At 43.1% G+C, this 16,287-nt stretch overlaps 1 long non-coding RNA gene across 1 annotated transcript in view; it reads left to right on the forward strand.

The window, feature by feature from the left end:
• Positions 1-2,483: 2,483 nt before the first annotated feature.
• LOC137334397 (uncharacterized) overlaps positions 2,484-16,287 on the forward strand; it is a 98,209-nt gene continuing 84,405 nt past the window's right edge. The window contains exon 1 of the long non-coding RNA XR_010966137.1: positions 2,484-2,642. This is a non-coding gene — a long non-coding RNA (uncharacterized lncRNA). The remainder of the gene's footprint in view (positions 2,643-16,287) is intronic.

The following is a 16,287-nucleotide window of genomic DNA, read 5'->3' on the forward strand; positions in this document are numbered from 1 at the left end:
AATGAAGGCAAGATTAACTGCTTTTTAATTTCTTGGCATATCCTTTTCCTCTTTCTTGAACAACGGTCTTGAACAAACTCTGCTGCCTGTATCCTAACTGTCACCAATTCCTGTTCACCCATCACCCCAGTGCTCGCTGACCTACATTGGCTCCCGGTCTGGGTACGCCTTAATTTTAAAATTCTCATCCTTGTTTTCAAATCCCTCCATGACCTTGCCCCTCCCTATCTCTGCAACCTCCTCCAGCCCTACAACTCTCGAGATCTCTGCACTCCTACAATTCTTGCCTCTTGTGCATCCCTGATTTTAATTGCTCCACCATTGGTGGCCATGCCTTCAGCTATCTAGGCCACAAGCTCTGGAAATCCCTCGCTAAAACTCTCCGCCTCTCTATCTCTCTCTCCTCCTTTAAGACGTTCCTTAAAACCTACCTCTTTGACCAAGCTTTTGGTCACCTGTCCTAATATCTTCTTATGTAGCTCAGTTTCAAATTTTGTTTGATAATGCTCCTGTGAAGTGCCTTGGGATGTTTTACTATGTTAAAGACGCTATATAAATGCAAGTTGTTGTTGTTATTGTCTAACATGTGCCATCTGTCCTCTTATACAATTCCTGTTTTCAAAGATCTTTTGAAAATTATGTTTCGTGCCTACATTAGCTCCTCCTCAACCTCCTTCAGTATTCTGGGATGTCTACCATCTGGGCCAGGTGAATTTTCCATTTTTATCCCTTTAACTTTTTTAATACAGTTTCTTTTTGAACATTTATTTCAAGTGTTGGGTCTTTCCCCAACCTCTTCGGGTACTCCTATTTTCATCCACATTCATCTTCTCCTGGCTCAGGGGTAGCACTCTCAAATACAATATGGCCCCCTTGTCTCTAAAAAGTGACTATCTTTTTACTTCTTATCTGCTAATAAAAGCCTTATTTGATGTCGACGGTCAGGCTTCTTTCATAGTCCTCTTAGCTTCCCGTTTTAGTATCTCATAGTTATCTTCTGTAATGGTCTTCCCCCTTGTCACTACCCCGCCTCTCTCCTGCCTGCCCCAAGATACTGTGGGTTGAAGCACACAAGAAGTTGACTGAGCACATAGAAACTTTACATCTGGCAAAATGGGGAGACTTTCATCCATCAGTGTGGACTGGATCCAAACCCAGGTCCACAGCTGACAGGACAATGTTCTAAACCAGGGGTGTCCTTTTAGGTTGCTTAGATGAAGCTTCAGGGACCTAAGTTTAAATCAACGCTCCCATTAATTTGCATCTATTTCCAGTTGCTGATAATAATGGATCTTGCTGTTCTCAATTAGCATTTAACCAAAGAGGTAAACCTCAAGGTCCAAAAGTTTCAAAACAGTACAAGCCAGCATGTAAGAAATCAAGCAGAAAAAGAACTTAGTTACATGGGCTTTTGGTGCCAGATTGCCAGGGGTCACAGGCCCATAGTTTGGACTCCCCTATTTTAAACCATTGCCCCCATTCACTACCGCCCAATGCTTTTCAAACTTCTGTGCTCTACTAAAATTTAGCTTTGCAAAACACCTCTGCATATTTCCACCTTTTGAGTAGTGGATTATCCAACTTAGCACAGACCAGAAATTGAACCTGGGACATGTCTGGTTTCTGAGGCTTAGCTACTCACTGGATAAACTCGCTGAGGCGTTGGAGATTGCTCTAACCATAAAATAATCAGGATACATCAGGGAATAAATGGATAAGGCTTAAGTAAGAGAAAGATGAAAAATGATAAGAATTTGTAAGAGGACCAGAAAAAATGTTTTACGCGGTGAGTTGTAATGATCTGGAATGCACTGCCTGAAAGGGTGATAGAAGCAGATTCAATAGTAACTTTCAAAAGGGAATCGGATAAATATTGAAGGGGAAAAAATTGCAGCTATGGGGAAAGAGCAGGGGAATGGGACTAATTGGATAGCTCTTTCAAAGAGCCGGTACAGGCATGATGGGTCGAATGGCCTCCTTCTGTCCTGTATGATTCTATGATTCTAAGAAATGCAGTCAGTTGGATAAGGTGAATGGCTTTTTCTTGTTCCTATATCCTTACATTGTGGTGTAAAGAAATAATGCAAATAGGCTATGCTAAATATTATTCTTCAAATGGCTTTTCCTACGTGAAGGTTTTATTTTTTTAAATGCACTGATGCAATGATGCCATCGTGCCAGCTTCTGATCATGTCCAACTATGAGACCATGAGGGTGCTCAATGGCTACAAGAAAAAAGTAAGATCCTCCAACTTGTATACTTGATATCTGTTGCTCATGCTGTTGATGATGTAATTAAAAGCATCTATTTGATGTAGCTTTTCTAGAATGTTTTTATTGCGCAAATACCAAAAGTTGCGACAGAATGACACCAGGGTCTTAGGAACTTTGTAACATTTTAATTTATTTCCGAATCACATCAGAAATCAGAATCAACAGGCGAACCCTGTGCACTGACATTAGATCAGAAGTGGGAGAGTCAGTGGATGGATCAAGGCAACAAGACATGAATATCTTTCAAAAGAAAATCATCAGGATGAAGTCATTACAGAAATTCAAGATGGACAATTTTTTTCTGGAAAAAATATTCTTTTGGCTTCAAATAAAGGTCTATTAGATGAGATCATTCTGGACCACTGAAGGTAAAATTTAAAAAATGTCAACATGGCAGTGAGGTTGAGTTTTTAAAAAAAAAATCAGCTTTTAGCAATTAGCCCCTTCTGCATGACTTGGCCCCACAGACAAGCTGACCTTGGAAGTGTAGATGTAGAGAGTCATTCCTGTTTATTCAACGTAACAGAGTTGTTGGAGTTCGGTTTGCTTTGTGCATAGGTAGCCATTGTGTAATTGCTGAAATTACAATTTTTTTTAACATCACGATATATAAAACGTGTCACCATTTAATTTTGAAAATTCTTACTGGTGGCTTTCCCGTACAAATAAATTCAAACATCAAAGTTAGTCCAGGTTTAAGGGTTTAGATACTCTGTGGATAAGTGCTTATCAAGTGAGGTCTGGTGTTCGTGACCTCATCGTGCAATGTCGACCATTTTAGTTTTGCCTCATTGAATTGGTAAACTATGAAGAGCCAGATCAATGACAGCCTTTTAGCAGTCTGAGGGACTGTTCATAATATCTTATTGATCTTTAAGATAATTTCTGAGCATTTTTATAATTATGAGTATGGAGGGATTAGTTAGATTTGTATTTATTACATTTTCTTTCCATAATACCCTTTTTGATGAAATCTGGAAAATTAGGTATTTTTTCCCATCTTTGCACGTACAGTCCTAACACGCTGTTCTGTCTAATTTTTGGTTGCCGAATTATACTGTTCGTACAAATACCAAACTCAAAATAACACTAAGTGGCGCCAGTTCCAGATGCTTAAAATCAGCCAAAAAGCCAAAGGAAAAGGGTAATGTCCCCTCATCTGTAATTACTGTATCAGATGTGTCTAACTCTCATAGAATTCTGACCTCAAATGATTTTAACAAGAAAAGGCAGTCAGCAATAAGCGTCTGACAATGTTTGCAACACTGAAATACTTAGGGTTTAAGTCAGCACAGGAAAGGTCTTCAATAAGTAATGGAGGTTATTCACAGTCACTTTTAATTACTCTGCCTTTTGAAATGGTTCTGAAGGTTTGATAATGTTGCACGGCACCAATGTTAAAGGTCTCATTGTTTCTCAGGCTACTGTCAGACTTGCGTTCATCTGCAGTGTGCCTTTTAAGGCATAAAAAGTGCTGATACATGGTGAGGTTGATACTGGTAAGCCTCTGACAGCAGTCCAATTTCTGGTTTTCCTGCTGCAGCCTGCCCGCTTTAGCTGTGATAGTATCAACACTCCTTGTCAGGAAGACAGTTGACGGCTGATTAATGATGCGGAGCTACTGGTATCTTATTTTTAATGAAGAAATGCTCCTCACAGTCTTACTGAAGTCTTATTTAGGTAAAGAGAACAAAAACAAAATGAATCTGAAGTTCCTTGATTTCAAATCTCTCAACTCTTATTTTACTCTGATTCATCACACCAGTTTATTGTGGATTTGTTTCTAGTTCTTGCACAGTTCAAGTTCTTAAATCTAGCTAAGGTACTTTTTTTTAGTGATTTACAGATGTGAATATTGTTCTTACATTTGCATTTAATGTAGAAAAACCTCCCAAGGCACTTCAGAGAGGTGTAATCAAACAAACATAGACGCGGAGGCAAGGAAGGAGATATTAGGAGGAGTAATCAAAAGCTTGGTCAAAGTGGGCCGTTTTGAGGAGGGTCTTAAAGGAGGTGAAGAGGCGGAATCGTTTAGGGAGGGAATTCCAGAGCATGCGACCTAGATGACTAAAGGCATGGCCACCAATTGTGGGGTGAAGGGAGGGGGCATGCACAAAAGCTAGAGTTGGAGGTTGTCCAGCTGGAGGAGGTTACAGAGATAAGGAGGGGAGAGGCCATGAAGGGATTTAAACACAAGGAGTGATGGGTGAGTGGGACTTGGTGCGGGATAAGATACGGGCAGCAGAGCTTTGGATGAACTGATATTTATGGAGGATGGGAGCTTGGCGAGGAGAGTATTGGAATAGTTGAGTCTGGATGTGACAAAGACGTGGATGAGGGTTTCAGCAGCCAATAGGCTGAGATAGGGGTGGAGGCGGGGGATGTTGTGGAGGTGGAAGTAGGCAGGCTTTGTGATGGAGAGGATATGGGATCTGAAGCTCAGCACAGGGTTGATCAGGAAGCCAAGGTTGCTAACAGTCTGGTTCAGTCTGAGACAGTGGCCAGGGAGGGGGACAGAATCAGTCGAAGGGTATGGAGTTTGAGGCTGGGTCTAAAGTGAGTTGTTTCACAGTCTTCCTGATACAAAGCTAGGTGGGAAAGTAAGCTGTGAGGAGGAAACAAAGAGTCTGCATAGGGATATAGGCAGATTAAGTGAGTGGGCAAGAAGGTGGCAGATGGAGTATAATGTGGCAGAAATGTGAGGTTATTCACTTTGGTAGGAAGAATAAACAAACAGAATATTTTTTAAATGATGTGAAACTATTAAATGTTGGTGTTCAGAGAGATTTGGGTGTCCTCAAACAAGAAACACAAAAAGTTAGCATGCACATATAGCAAGCAATTAGGAAGGCATATGGCATGTTGGCCTCTATTGCAAGTGGGTTGGAGTACAAGAGTAAGGAAGTCCTACTAGAATTCTACAGGGCTTCGGTGAGACCTCACCTGGAGTACTGTGTACAGTTTTGGTCTCCTTATCTAAGGAAGGATACACTTGCCTTGGAGGCGGTGCAACAAAGGTTCACAAGATTGATTCTTGGGATGAGAGGGTTGGCCTATGAGGACAGGTTGAGTGAATGGGTCTATACTCTCTGGAGTTTAGAAGAATGAGAGGTGATCACATTGAAACATATAAGATTCTGAGGGGGCTTGACAGGTAGATGCTGAGAGGTTGTTTCTCCTGGCTGGGGAGTCTAGAACCAGAGGGCATAGTCGCAGGATAATGGGTCAGCCATTTAAGACTGAGATGAGGAGGAATTTCTTCACTCAGAGGGTTGTGTATCTTTCAAATCCCCTACCCCAGAGGGCTGTGGATGCTGAGTCGTTGATTATATTCAAGGCTGAGATAGATAAATTTTTGGACTCTAGGGAATCAAGGGATATCGAGATCAGGCTGGAAAGTGGAGTTGAGGTAGCAGATCAGTCATGATCTTATTGAATGGCGGAGCAAGCTTGAGGGGCCGTATGGCCTACCCCTGCTCCTATTTTTTATGTTCTTACATTCCCAATGTTTAACTGGAGGAAACTGTGGCTAACTCAAGACCAGATGTCGGTCAAGCAGTCTGACAATACAGAGGCAGTGGAGGGGTTGAGACAGGTGGTCAAGAGGTAGAACTGAGGGTCATCAGCATACATGTAGAAACTGACCCCATGTCTTTGGGTGATATCGCCAAGGGGAAGCGTGTAGTTTAGGAAGAGGAGGGGACCAAGGATAGATCCTTGGGGAATCAAGAGGTAATGGTACGGGGACAGAAAGGGAAAGCATTGCTGGAGGTGCTCTGGCTATGATTGGTTTGGTAATACTGGAACCAAGTGAGGGCAATCCCATTGAGATGGACAATGGTGATGAAGTATTGGAGGAGGATAGTATGTCAAAGGCTGCAGAGACTTTTACCCTTATTGGCCCAGTCGTATGTATGTATAAAGATTAGATTGGTTTCAAAGTCATCTGACATCAATTGGGCTGAAGAGTCTACTTCAGTCAAACCTATCATGTGATCTTGAAGTGAGGAACACTATAAGTATGTTGTTGTTTGTTGCTGATTCTCCTCTGATTCTGTCGGACTTACCCAGACTCTGTGCCAGATCTTCAGTTTGATTCACTTTAAATTTAGAATTTGGTTGCAGATTTGCTCCTAATCTCTAGACTTGTGCAAAGGCTGGTGTGATAATCTCAGCACACAGCAGTGAACCCTCATTTGTTTCTGCCTAGTTATTTTGCCTGTTCTAAAGTATTCATTAAAATCACACACTTCTTACAGATCAATTCTTCACAAAGAATATTGATTCTCAGGTTTCCTTTGGTTTCTTCCTTCTCCCCATTTCTTCCTATTTTTTCCTGAAGAGAGTGGCTCATGCTGGCGTACAGCAGTAGCCCTCAATTTTCTTATCCAAGTGACCATTCTTCATGTCAGAGGCCAGACAGTTAGTGCTGCAGGTTATGGTGGGATGTCACAGCTAAGCCTGATCCCGACCTCACCCTAGCGTTTCCAGCAGGGGTCAATGAGTAGGAAGCAGGAGAGACCCCACTGCTGCTCTGGCTGAGGTTAGCTCATTTAGTATAGACCAGGGATGGAGCTTGGGGCCTTCTTGGTTTGGATGCCTCAGGACCACAGCAGGTGATCCATTTATCCACTGAACAGTCTAGGGAGGTGCTTTTCAGATCTCCTTAAAGTTTTTCTCAGTGTGATGGACATTCCTCGTGCCTATTTGCACATTTGCAACTTCTGTAACATTGAGAAAAGTTAACATTATAAGAATGACATCACGCTAAAAGCCTGCGCTTACAGGGTCAAAGTCAAATGAAGGAGTCACAATGTGTAACTGGATATCATGCCTCTATCTTGTCCCAGTTTCTTTTAATTTAACTATGTACATCTCTTCTCAGGCATTGTTGTAAGTGCTGACATAGAATGTGTTACCTCCGTTGACAGTATAAGTTCTAGATTTCCATTCTTCCTTGCCTTTATTTCTAATGAGCTAGACCACAAATGAACCTTGGGTGTTAGGATTAAATAAAAGGTCCCCCGCCCCACATTGTTGTGTATTTAATAATCCTGTAGGTGGCACTCCTTGGTGAATCTTCGAATTGAAAGATTGCGCATTCCTTCTTTGCTAATCAGCCAGGATGTTACACATAAATGGTTTAATTTTTATACACGAACACAAATAATCGCAGCCACTGCCTCAGGACTGTTTAATTTTGTCTATTAGTGCACTGGTTAACCCATCTGTGGAAAATTCATTCTTCTGGAATTCCCTCCCCAAACCTTTCTGCCTCTTCACCTCTCTCTCCTCCTTTAAGACTCTGCTTAAAACGTACCTCTTTGACAAAGCTTTTGGTCACCTGCCCTAATGCCTCCGCCTTTGGCTCAGTGTCAATTTTGTCTGATAACGTTCCAGTGAAGCACCTTGGGACATTTTACGACATTAAAGGTGCTATATAAATGCAAGTTGTTGTTCACTGTTTTAAAGCAGTTGTTAACTCACGGCTGTGTTAAGGTAGTTTACAAAAGAATTTCATGCGCACAACCACAGGAAATTAAAGCTGTAGGCGTTACTTTGACTAATGTCTCATGTACTGCTCGGTTAGAGAAGTAAACAAAGGAAACTGTAAGTATAGGAAGTCCACAAGTCATCTGATTCCAGTACATACCACATACCAGCCTAAACAAAAACATAAAATGCTGGAAACACTCAGCAGGTCAGGCAGCATCTGCGAAGAGAACAAACAAATTAACATTTTGAGTATGCGAACTCTTCGTTAGAACTGGAAGGTACGACAGATCAACGGCATTTAAAAAGGAACAAGGCAAAAAGGGGGAGGGGGGAAGTGCTTAAGTGGAAAATGGGAGATGGTTAAATGGCAGAAGTTATATGAGCTTGAGATTTTTCTTCTGCCATTGGAATACTGTGTGCTTAGGATTTTGGAAAAACAGAACAGATTCCACAAAATAGGAATACTCTGGATAAAATGGGACTGTTGTTAAATTTAGGAGGATTGAACAGCTAATTAATTTTCATCAGTATTGGTCTTGGCTAAGTGGTATCTGTGTAGCTGAATGGGAGACTCAGGCAAAGACGGCCTTGTGGGGACAAAAGTGAACAATGTTTTGAGGTTGCAATATAAATGACATAGTTTCAACGAATGGAGCCCAGGGCTCACCGCAATACAGTTAGGTTTATACTGGTGCATTGGCCATCTGTGGGAGGACCAGGCTCGTGGACCAGATGGCCTTTACTCGCCCCTTGCTTTCTTATCTATTTTTTTAATGTTTTTTTGTGAGCTTGTCCAGCTCAGGCGGTCTTAAAGAAGGAGGAGAAGGTAAAGTCATGGAGGCGTTTAGGAAGGGAATCCCAGAGAGTGGAGCCTCGGTGGCTGATGACACAGAAACCTATGGCGGGTCGAACGGAGGTGAGGATGCACAAGAGATAAGGGAACAGAGAGTTTGAGGTGAGGGAGTTGTCGGGCTGGAGCAGTTTATAGCATTAGGGAGGGGCAAGGCAACGGAGGGATTTAAACACAAGGATGAAAATGTTAAATTTCAGAGAACTCTTTTTTTTTAGAACAGTTACGGCACAGAAGGAGGCCATTCGGCCCATCGAGCCTCTGCCGGCTCTCTGCAAGAGCAATCCAGCTAGTCCCACTCCCCCACTCTTTCCCCGTAGCCCTGCAAAATTTTCTTGCTCAGAATCTGTGTTGTCCCTGCCTCCTTGGTGGTACAGTTGAAACCTGTTTTTCCTTTCTGAGAGTGTGAAAAAGCTCGTTATCCAGAGGATGGCAGTGCACCATGCTGGGCAGGAGGTGGCAGCCAGGCTCAGCTCTGTCCACAGTAGCTTTAGAGCCTGGGATTCAGGAGGAGACAACACACTTTAAGGCATCTGACAAGATAGAACTACGCAAGGGTCTCATGTGCCTTGTAGATGGCCCAAGATACCTGCTACAAAGTGTTGTCTGTCAACCTGTTCCACATTTACCGCTGGCCCATGCCAAGTCCTGATTCAATATTACAGCTCTTTTGTTGACTTCCATATCTCAGCACAGAAAACAGTTAAGAAGCAACAAACATTTGAAAGCTTTGCCATAATCATACCTTCCAAGGGCTTCAACCATCAAACAACGGTAATGCTAACAGAGTCACTTGATGACACCTAGGATGGGCTTTAGTTTGGGTATATGGCAGTTATCAGTGAGGGTCTGTACTTTTAGAAATGTAGCAGTGCAGTGACATTGAACAGCTATGTCCTGCTATCCAGTAGGAAAGGAGATGAAAGTATTGGCCATAATGACCAATGCATTGGTCACCTGTTTAATGTATGTATTGATAGCACATCAGCTGATTGTTCAGTGATGGTTAAGAATGAGGCACAGGCATAACAGTTGAGGTCAGTTACCATGCCAGCCACCGGCAGTTCTGTTGTAAATTTTCTGCAGATGGCAAGCTCTGCAATTGGTTCTCTGCTGACTGGGAGCAAACTGAGACAATTGTCCTTCGTTGTCCCAAACCCGCGACCTCTACCACCTAGAAGGACAAGGGCAGCAGGCATATGGGAACAACACCACCTGCACGTTCCCCTCCAAGTCACACACCATCTTGACTTGGAAATATATCGCCATTCCTTCATCGCCGCTGGGTCAAAATCCTGGAACTCGCTACCTAACAGCACTGTGGGAATACCTTCACCACATGGAGTGCAGTGGTTCAAGGAGGCAGCTCACCACCACCATCTCAAGGGCAATTAGGGATGGGCAATAAAAGCTGGCCTTGCCAGCGATGCCCACATCCCATGAATGAATAAAAAGAAATCATGAGCAGGTAAATGTACCAAGGTTTGCTGATCTCCCTCACATGCCTTCATTCATCTGTTTCCTTCATGAAACCACTTCAAACAGGAAATATTGTATTTGAGATGCTTTAAGGAAAATTTACTTTACAAACGAAACAAAAGTTTGCCCCCAAATATTATATTGATTTTAAAAGCACTGGCAGCATTAGAAGAACTTGAAGCCAGTTCCCAGTGTCACTAGCAGAAAGACTAAGTGAGTCCTCACTGCCTATGAACTGGAGTGTGACTTTATAAGCATAATTCCAGGTGATGTAAAGAAGAGGAAGAAGGGTGGTGAACCATTACACTGGATCTCCTCCAAATTTGCGTTGTTCTGGTGATGGCAGGCCGAGTGCTTGGACCTGGAGGAGGTATAATCATTCAAAGCCCATACAAGGAAAGAAGGAAAGGAGGGAGGGAAGGAGGAAAGAAAGACTTGCATTTATATAGCACCTTTCACGACCTCAGGACATCTCAATGCGCTTTACAACCAATTAAGTGCTTTTGAAGTGTACATTTTTTTTTATTCGTTCACGGGATGTGGGCATCGCTGGCGAGGCCAGCATTTATTGCCCATCCCTAATTGCCCTCGAGAAGGTGATGGTGAGCTGCCTTCTTGAACCGCTGCAGTCCGTGTGGTGACGGTTCTCCCACAGTGCTGTTAGGAAGGGAGTTCCAGGATGAAGGAATGGCGATATATTTCCAAGTCGGGATGGTGTGTGACTTGGAGGGGAATGTGCAGGTGGTGTTGTTCCCATGTGCCTGCTGCCCTTGTCCTTCTAGGTGGTAGAGGTCGCTGGTTTGGGAGGTGCTGTCGAAGAAGCCTTGGCGAGTTGTTGCAGTGCATCCTGTGGATGGTACACACTGCAGCCACAGTGCGCCAGTGGTGAAGGGAGAGAATGTTTAGGGTGGTGGATGGGGTGCCAATCAAGCGGGCTGCTTTATCTTGGATGGTGTCGAGCTTCTTGAGTGTTGTTGGAGCTGCACTCATCCAAGCAAGTGGAGAATATTCCATCACACTCCTGACTTGTGCCTTGTAGATGGTGGAAAGGCTTTGGGGAGTCAGGAGGTGAGTCACTCGCCGCAGAATACCCAGCCTCTGACCTGCTCTCGTAGCCACAGTATTTATATGGCTGGTCCAGTTAAGTTTCCGGTCAATGGTGACGCCCAGGATGTTGATGGTGGGGGATTCGACAATGGTAATGCCGTTGAATGTCAAGGGGAGGTGGTTAGACTCTCTCTTGTTGGAGATGTTCATTGCCTGGCACTTATCTGGCGCGAATGTTACTTGCCACTTATGAGGACCAAGCCTGGATGTTGTTCGGGTCTTGCTGCATGCAGGCTCGGACTGCTTCATTATTTGAGGGGTTGTGAATGGAACTGAACACTGTGCAGTCATCAGTGAACATCCCCATTTCTGACCTTATGATGGAGGGAAGGTCATTGATGAAGCAGCTGAAGATGGTTGGGCCTAGGACACTGCCCTGAGGAATTCCTGCAGCAATATCCTGGGGCTGAGATGATTGGCCTCCAACAACCACTACCATCTTCCTTTGTGCCGGGGAAACATTCTTCCAATGAGGTGGGAAGAATGTTTCCCCGCCTCCAGCCTAATTTTCCTGGCTCTCCACTTGGCAGAGTTCATAGCAGATTGACGCCCACAATTAGTGTGTTTTAGTACTTGTGCCAGCTCCCTCAGACCACCAAGCTGTCCATCAAATGGATTTGAAAGCATCAACGCCTCCCCCTCAGAAACCTGTCTCCAGCTAACCAAGGTGACAAGCTGACAACCAACCAGATTCAATATGCAGATCCAGATCAGGAAGTGCTTCTGATGAGATCAATACTAATAGCTTTGCAATTAAAAAGTAGTAATATATCAAGGCCACTGGTGTCCTGGCAGCTATATGTGGCTCAGCCATCTATGGACTTGATTTTGCTCTGAAAGCATGTGCAGAATATGCCTCCCAACTCAACTTGTGAATAGATATTAAAATATATAAGCTCTCTCATGATTTAAATTGAACACAGAAAAAAAAATTGTGACCAAACTTCTATTTGCTACACCTGGCAATGGCTGGGAACATTGTTTTTGGCACAAAGGTTCAGAATCACAATGCTCAGGGCCAGGTTGGTTTGGGCACATTGAGGGAGGGGGAGGATCGGCTGAAAAAGTTTCCATAGAAACTACTATTTAAAATGAAAACGAAGCTGAATATTTTTTAGGTTAAATAATACAAGTTTCCTCATTGCTGATGAGTCCATTTTTAAAAATGTCCCCTTCCCGTTGCAGCTCCACCTCCCCATCCCTCCCCTTCTGTTGTGATTAAACCCTAAGCCTTGACACCTAACCATGAGGTTGATTTGGGATTTGGTGCCTGCTGTGGGGGCAGGGCGTGGTTGCGGCAGAGATAGAGATACTTGACTGGGCCTTTTCTCCCTCCCCAGCTTCATGAGGGTCGATTTTAACCCTGCCCACCTGGTGGGAACGGTGCGGGCAGGGGGTTAAGATGGCAGGGGAGTTCCAATGCGTTCCTGCCCCCTACCATATTAACTGGCCTCAGATCGGGCACAGGAGGGTGGCCCGCCTCAGGTAGGCGGGGGCCTACTTTATATGTATAAGTCGCAGCCCGATGGTGCCATATGGTGTGTAAATGTCAGCAATAGAACTTAAGAACATTATAATAAGACTTCTATTTATATAGCACCATTTCATATCAAAACATCTCAAAGTGCTCCACAAAATCAATTCCTTCCAAAGGGCAATGATGGTCATGTTGGCAGTCTTTGATGACCTCACCTTGGCTGCATTAATACCACCTCGAATGCAACATTCTCATTTGTGATATGCCAACGCTTTATTATGTCAATGAAATGCGTGTACATATTTATATACAGTGCCTGAAATAAATTCTTTTATCGCAGCATTTGGAGTTTTTGTCTGTTTTTGAGATTCTTGGGGTTTAAATTGCCCTCTGTGACATTAGAATCATGTTTTGACAGGTTTGTACGAATTTACTCTCTCCACTATTTTAACAAAGGTTTAACCTGTTTAAAATAAAATGGAGGCAAAGGACTTTCACATGAAGGCATTAAAGCATTTGTCACGAATATTGGACGATGCGATTTCAACCCCTTGTTCTTTCTTTCCTGATTCTTTTCATGCCGTCAACTTTTTGTACAAACATATAGTGTTTTTTTATGTCTGTTACTTTATATTCCTCTGACATAACTTTCAAAAACTATTTCACCTGTCATGGTCATCTGTGACAGATCTCATTACATTATTGTTCATTCAAATTGGTGAATAACAGACACACATAGATTATCTGGCTAATAGCTGGGAATCTTCAGCCTTCAAAGCTTTTAAAATGATCCTGCCATTTAAGTATATTATAAAGCTATCAACAAAAGGCCCCTGGAGAGCCAAGAACATTACTTACGTCTCCGACCCAACCGGCTTATCTGCAAACCAAAGCTAATTTTTCCCAGAGAGTTTTCTGAGGCCCTGCTGAAGTTTTTTGTTGTTGATAATTTTAGAATGTATTTATTTAATTAAATTCCATTTCAGCACGCGATTACCATTTGGCAGACACTGCTCTGTGCTGATGAGCCCTTTCCCTCCACCCCCATGTTGTTATCAACAATAGCATCAGAGTGAATGTTTTCCTCTTTTCTAATGTGTTAAGTTGTGAGACTCTCACAACCAACTCCCCTTGGTTTGCCTAATGCTGTATTTAGAGTTGGCAGACAGTCAAAAGAGTGCAGATTGTATCTTAACAAATGGACATGGGACCCATACTTAAGCACTGCTCATCGAAGTCTTCAGTGTACATCACATGCGATAGTGCAAAGGCATTCCATGTATAGAATCATACAATCTTACAGCACGGAAGGAGGCCATTCAACCCATCGTGCCTATGCTGGCTCTTTGAAAGAGCTATCCAATTAGTTCCACTTCCATGCTTTTTCCCCATAGCCCTGCAAACTTTTCCTGTTAAAATACAGATCCAATTACCTTTTAAAAGTTACCATTAAATCTGCTTCCACCACCCTTTCAGGCAGTGCATTTCGGATCATAACAACTCGATGTGCGAAAAAATTTCTCATCTCCCCTCCAGTTCTTTTGCCAACTATCTTAAATCTGTGTCCTTTGGTTACCGACCCTCCTGCCAGTGGAAACAGTTTCTCCTTATATACTCTATGAAAACTCCTCATAATTTTGAACATCTTTATTAAATTTACCCTTAATCTTCTCTGCTCTAAGGAGAACAATCCCAACTTCTCTAGTCTCTCCACATAACTGAAATCCCTCACCCCTGTTAAGATTGATTTTGAGGAGTATATGCTTCCCTAGCGGTTAATAGTCGTATTTCTGTTGCAAGGCAATATGTGTTTATTTATTGCACAATGTTGTACAATATGCTTAACATTTATGCGGGTGGAATAAGTCACTATTTTACATGGAATTCCATGCTGGTTGGTTATAGTGTTTGATATAGCCTGGTGAGCTATCACATCATGATATAAACGGAGCAGTGTAAAGAGCTCCCCTGGAGACTCAATTGATAAATGCACTGTTGGTGTGGTAATGAGCCTAATGGACCAGTAAACAACAACAACAACTTGCATTTATATAGTGCCTTTTACGTGATAAAATGTCCCAAGGCACTTCATAGGAGCGTTATCAAACAAAATTTGACACCAAGCCACATAAGGAGATATTAGGACAGCAGCTTGGTCACAGAGGTAGATTTTAATACATACATACACGAGCATACAAATTAAGAGAAGGAGTAGGCTATTTGGCCCCTCGAGCCTGCTCTGCCATTTGATAAGATCATGGCTGATCTGATTGTGACCTCATCCCTACTTTCCCGTCTATCTACTATAACCTTTGACTCCCTTGTTAATCAGGAATCTATCTAACCCAGCCTTAAAAATATTCAATGACCCTGCCTCCACCGCTCTCTGGGGAAGGGAGTTCTACAGACTTACGACCCTCTGAGAGAAAAAGTTTCTCCTTATCTCCGTCTTAAATGGGAGACCCCTTATTTTTAAACTGTGGTCCCTAGTTCTAGTCTCTCCCACAAGGGAAAACATCCTCTCAGCATCTACCCCCTCTAGTCCCCTCAGGTTCCTATATGTTTCAATAAGATCACCTCTCATTCTTCTAAACTCCAGCTTATACAGGCCCAACCTGTCCAACCCTTCCCCATGAGATAACCTCCTCATCCCAGGAATCAGTCGAGTGAACCTTCTCTGAACTGCCTCCAAAGCAATTATGTCCTTTCTTAAATAAGGAGAGCACAGTATTCTAGATGTGCTCTCAACAATGCCCTGTACAACCTTCTCTTAAGGAGTGTATTAAAGGAGGAGAGAGAGGTAGAGAGGCGGAGAGATTTAGGGAGGGAATTCCAGAGCTTAGGGCCTAGGCAGTGATTAAAATCAGGGATGCACAAGAGGCCAGAGATCTCAGAGGGTTGTAAGGCTAGAGTAGGTCACGGAGATAGGGAGGGACAAGGCCATAGGCGGATTTGAAAACAAGCATGAGTATTTTAAAATTGAGGCGTTCCTGGACCAGGAGCCAATGTAGGTCAGCGAACACAGGGGTGAAGGGTGAATGGGTCTTGGTGCGAGTTAGGATATAGGCAGCACAATTTTGGATGGGATCAAGTTTACGAAGGGTGGAAGATGGGAGGCCAGCCAGGAGAGCATTGGAATAGTCGAGTCCAGTAACTGTTGTGGGGCTACTACAGTTATCCTCAGTGTTCCTGAGCTAGGGAGAGGAAACATTCAACCATTGTTCCAATTTTTGATAGGGCAGGATCAGGCTTGGCAAGGTTGCCTCCATACAGTTGAAGAACATGCCAACACCCACTGTCTAGGCTCACAGGTAAAGAATGGTGAGGTACTGGAAAGCTACCAGAGCCTGTGGAATTGTACCTCAGTTAAATTCAGTGCCTACAAGAAAGAGGAAGAGAAGGGGATAAAATTAAGGAACAAAAGCAGTGGAATGGAAACACTATTTTAATCTAATATTAAAAATATGTTTATGAATGGCAAAAAAATCTGACAGAACATCAGAGAGTAAATAACCCCAGGCTAAGGGTCGCTTGATGACTTTTGATGGCCGGTTTGGGAAAGGCAATAAATAACTGAAGCCTCTAGACCAGAATAATCCCTCGT

Source organism: Heptranchias perlo, chromosome 2 (assembly GCF_035084215.1).
Source record: "Heptranchias perlo isolate sHepPer1 chromosome 2, sHepPer1.hap1, whole genome shotgun sequence".
Taxonomy (NCBI): domain Eukaryota; kingdom Metazoa; phylum Chordata; class Chondrichthyes; order Hexanchiformes; family Hexanchidae; genus Heptranchias; species Heptranchias perlo.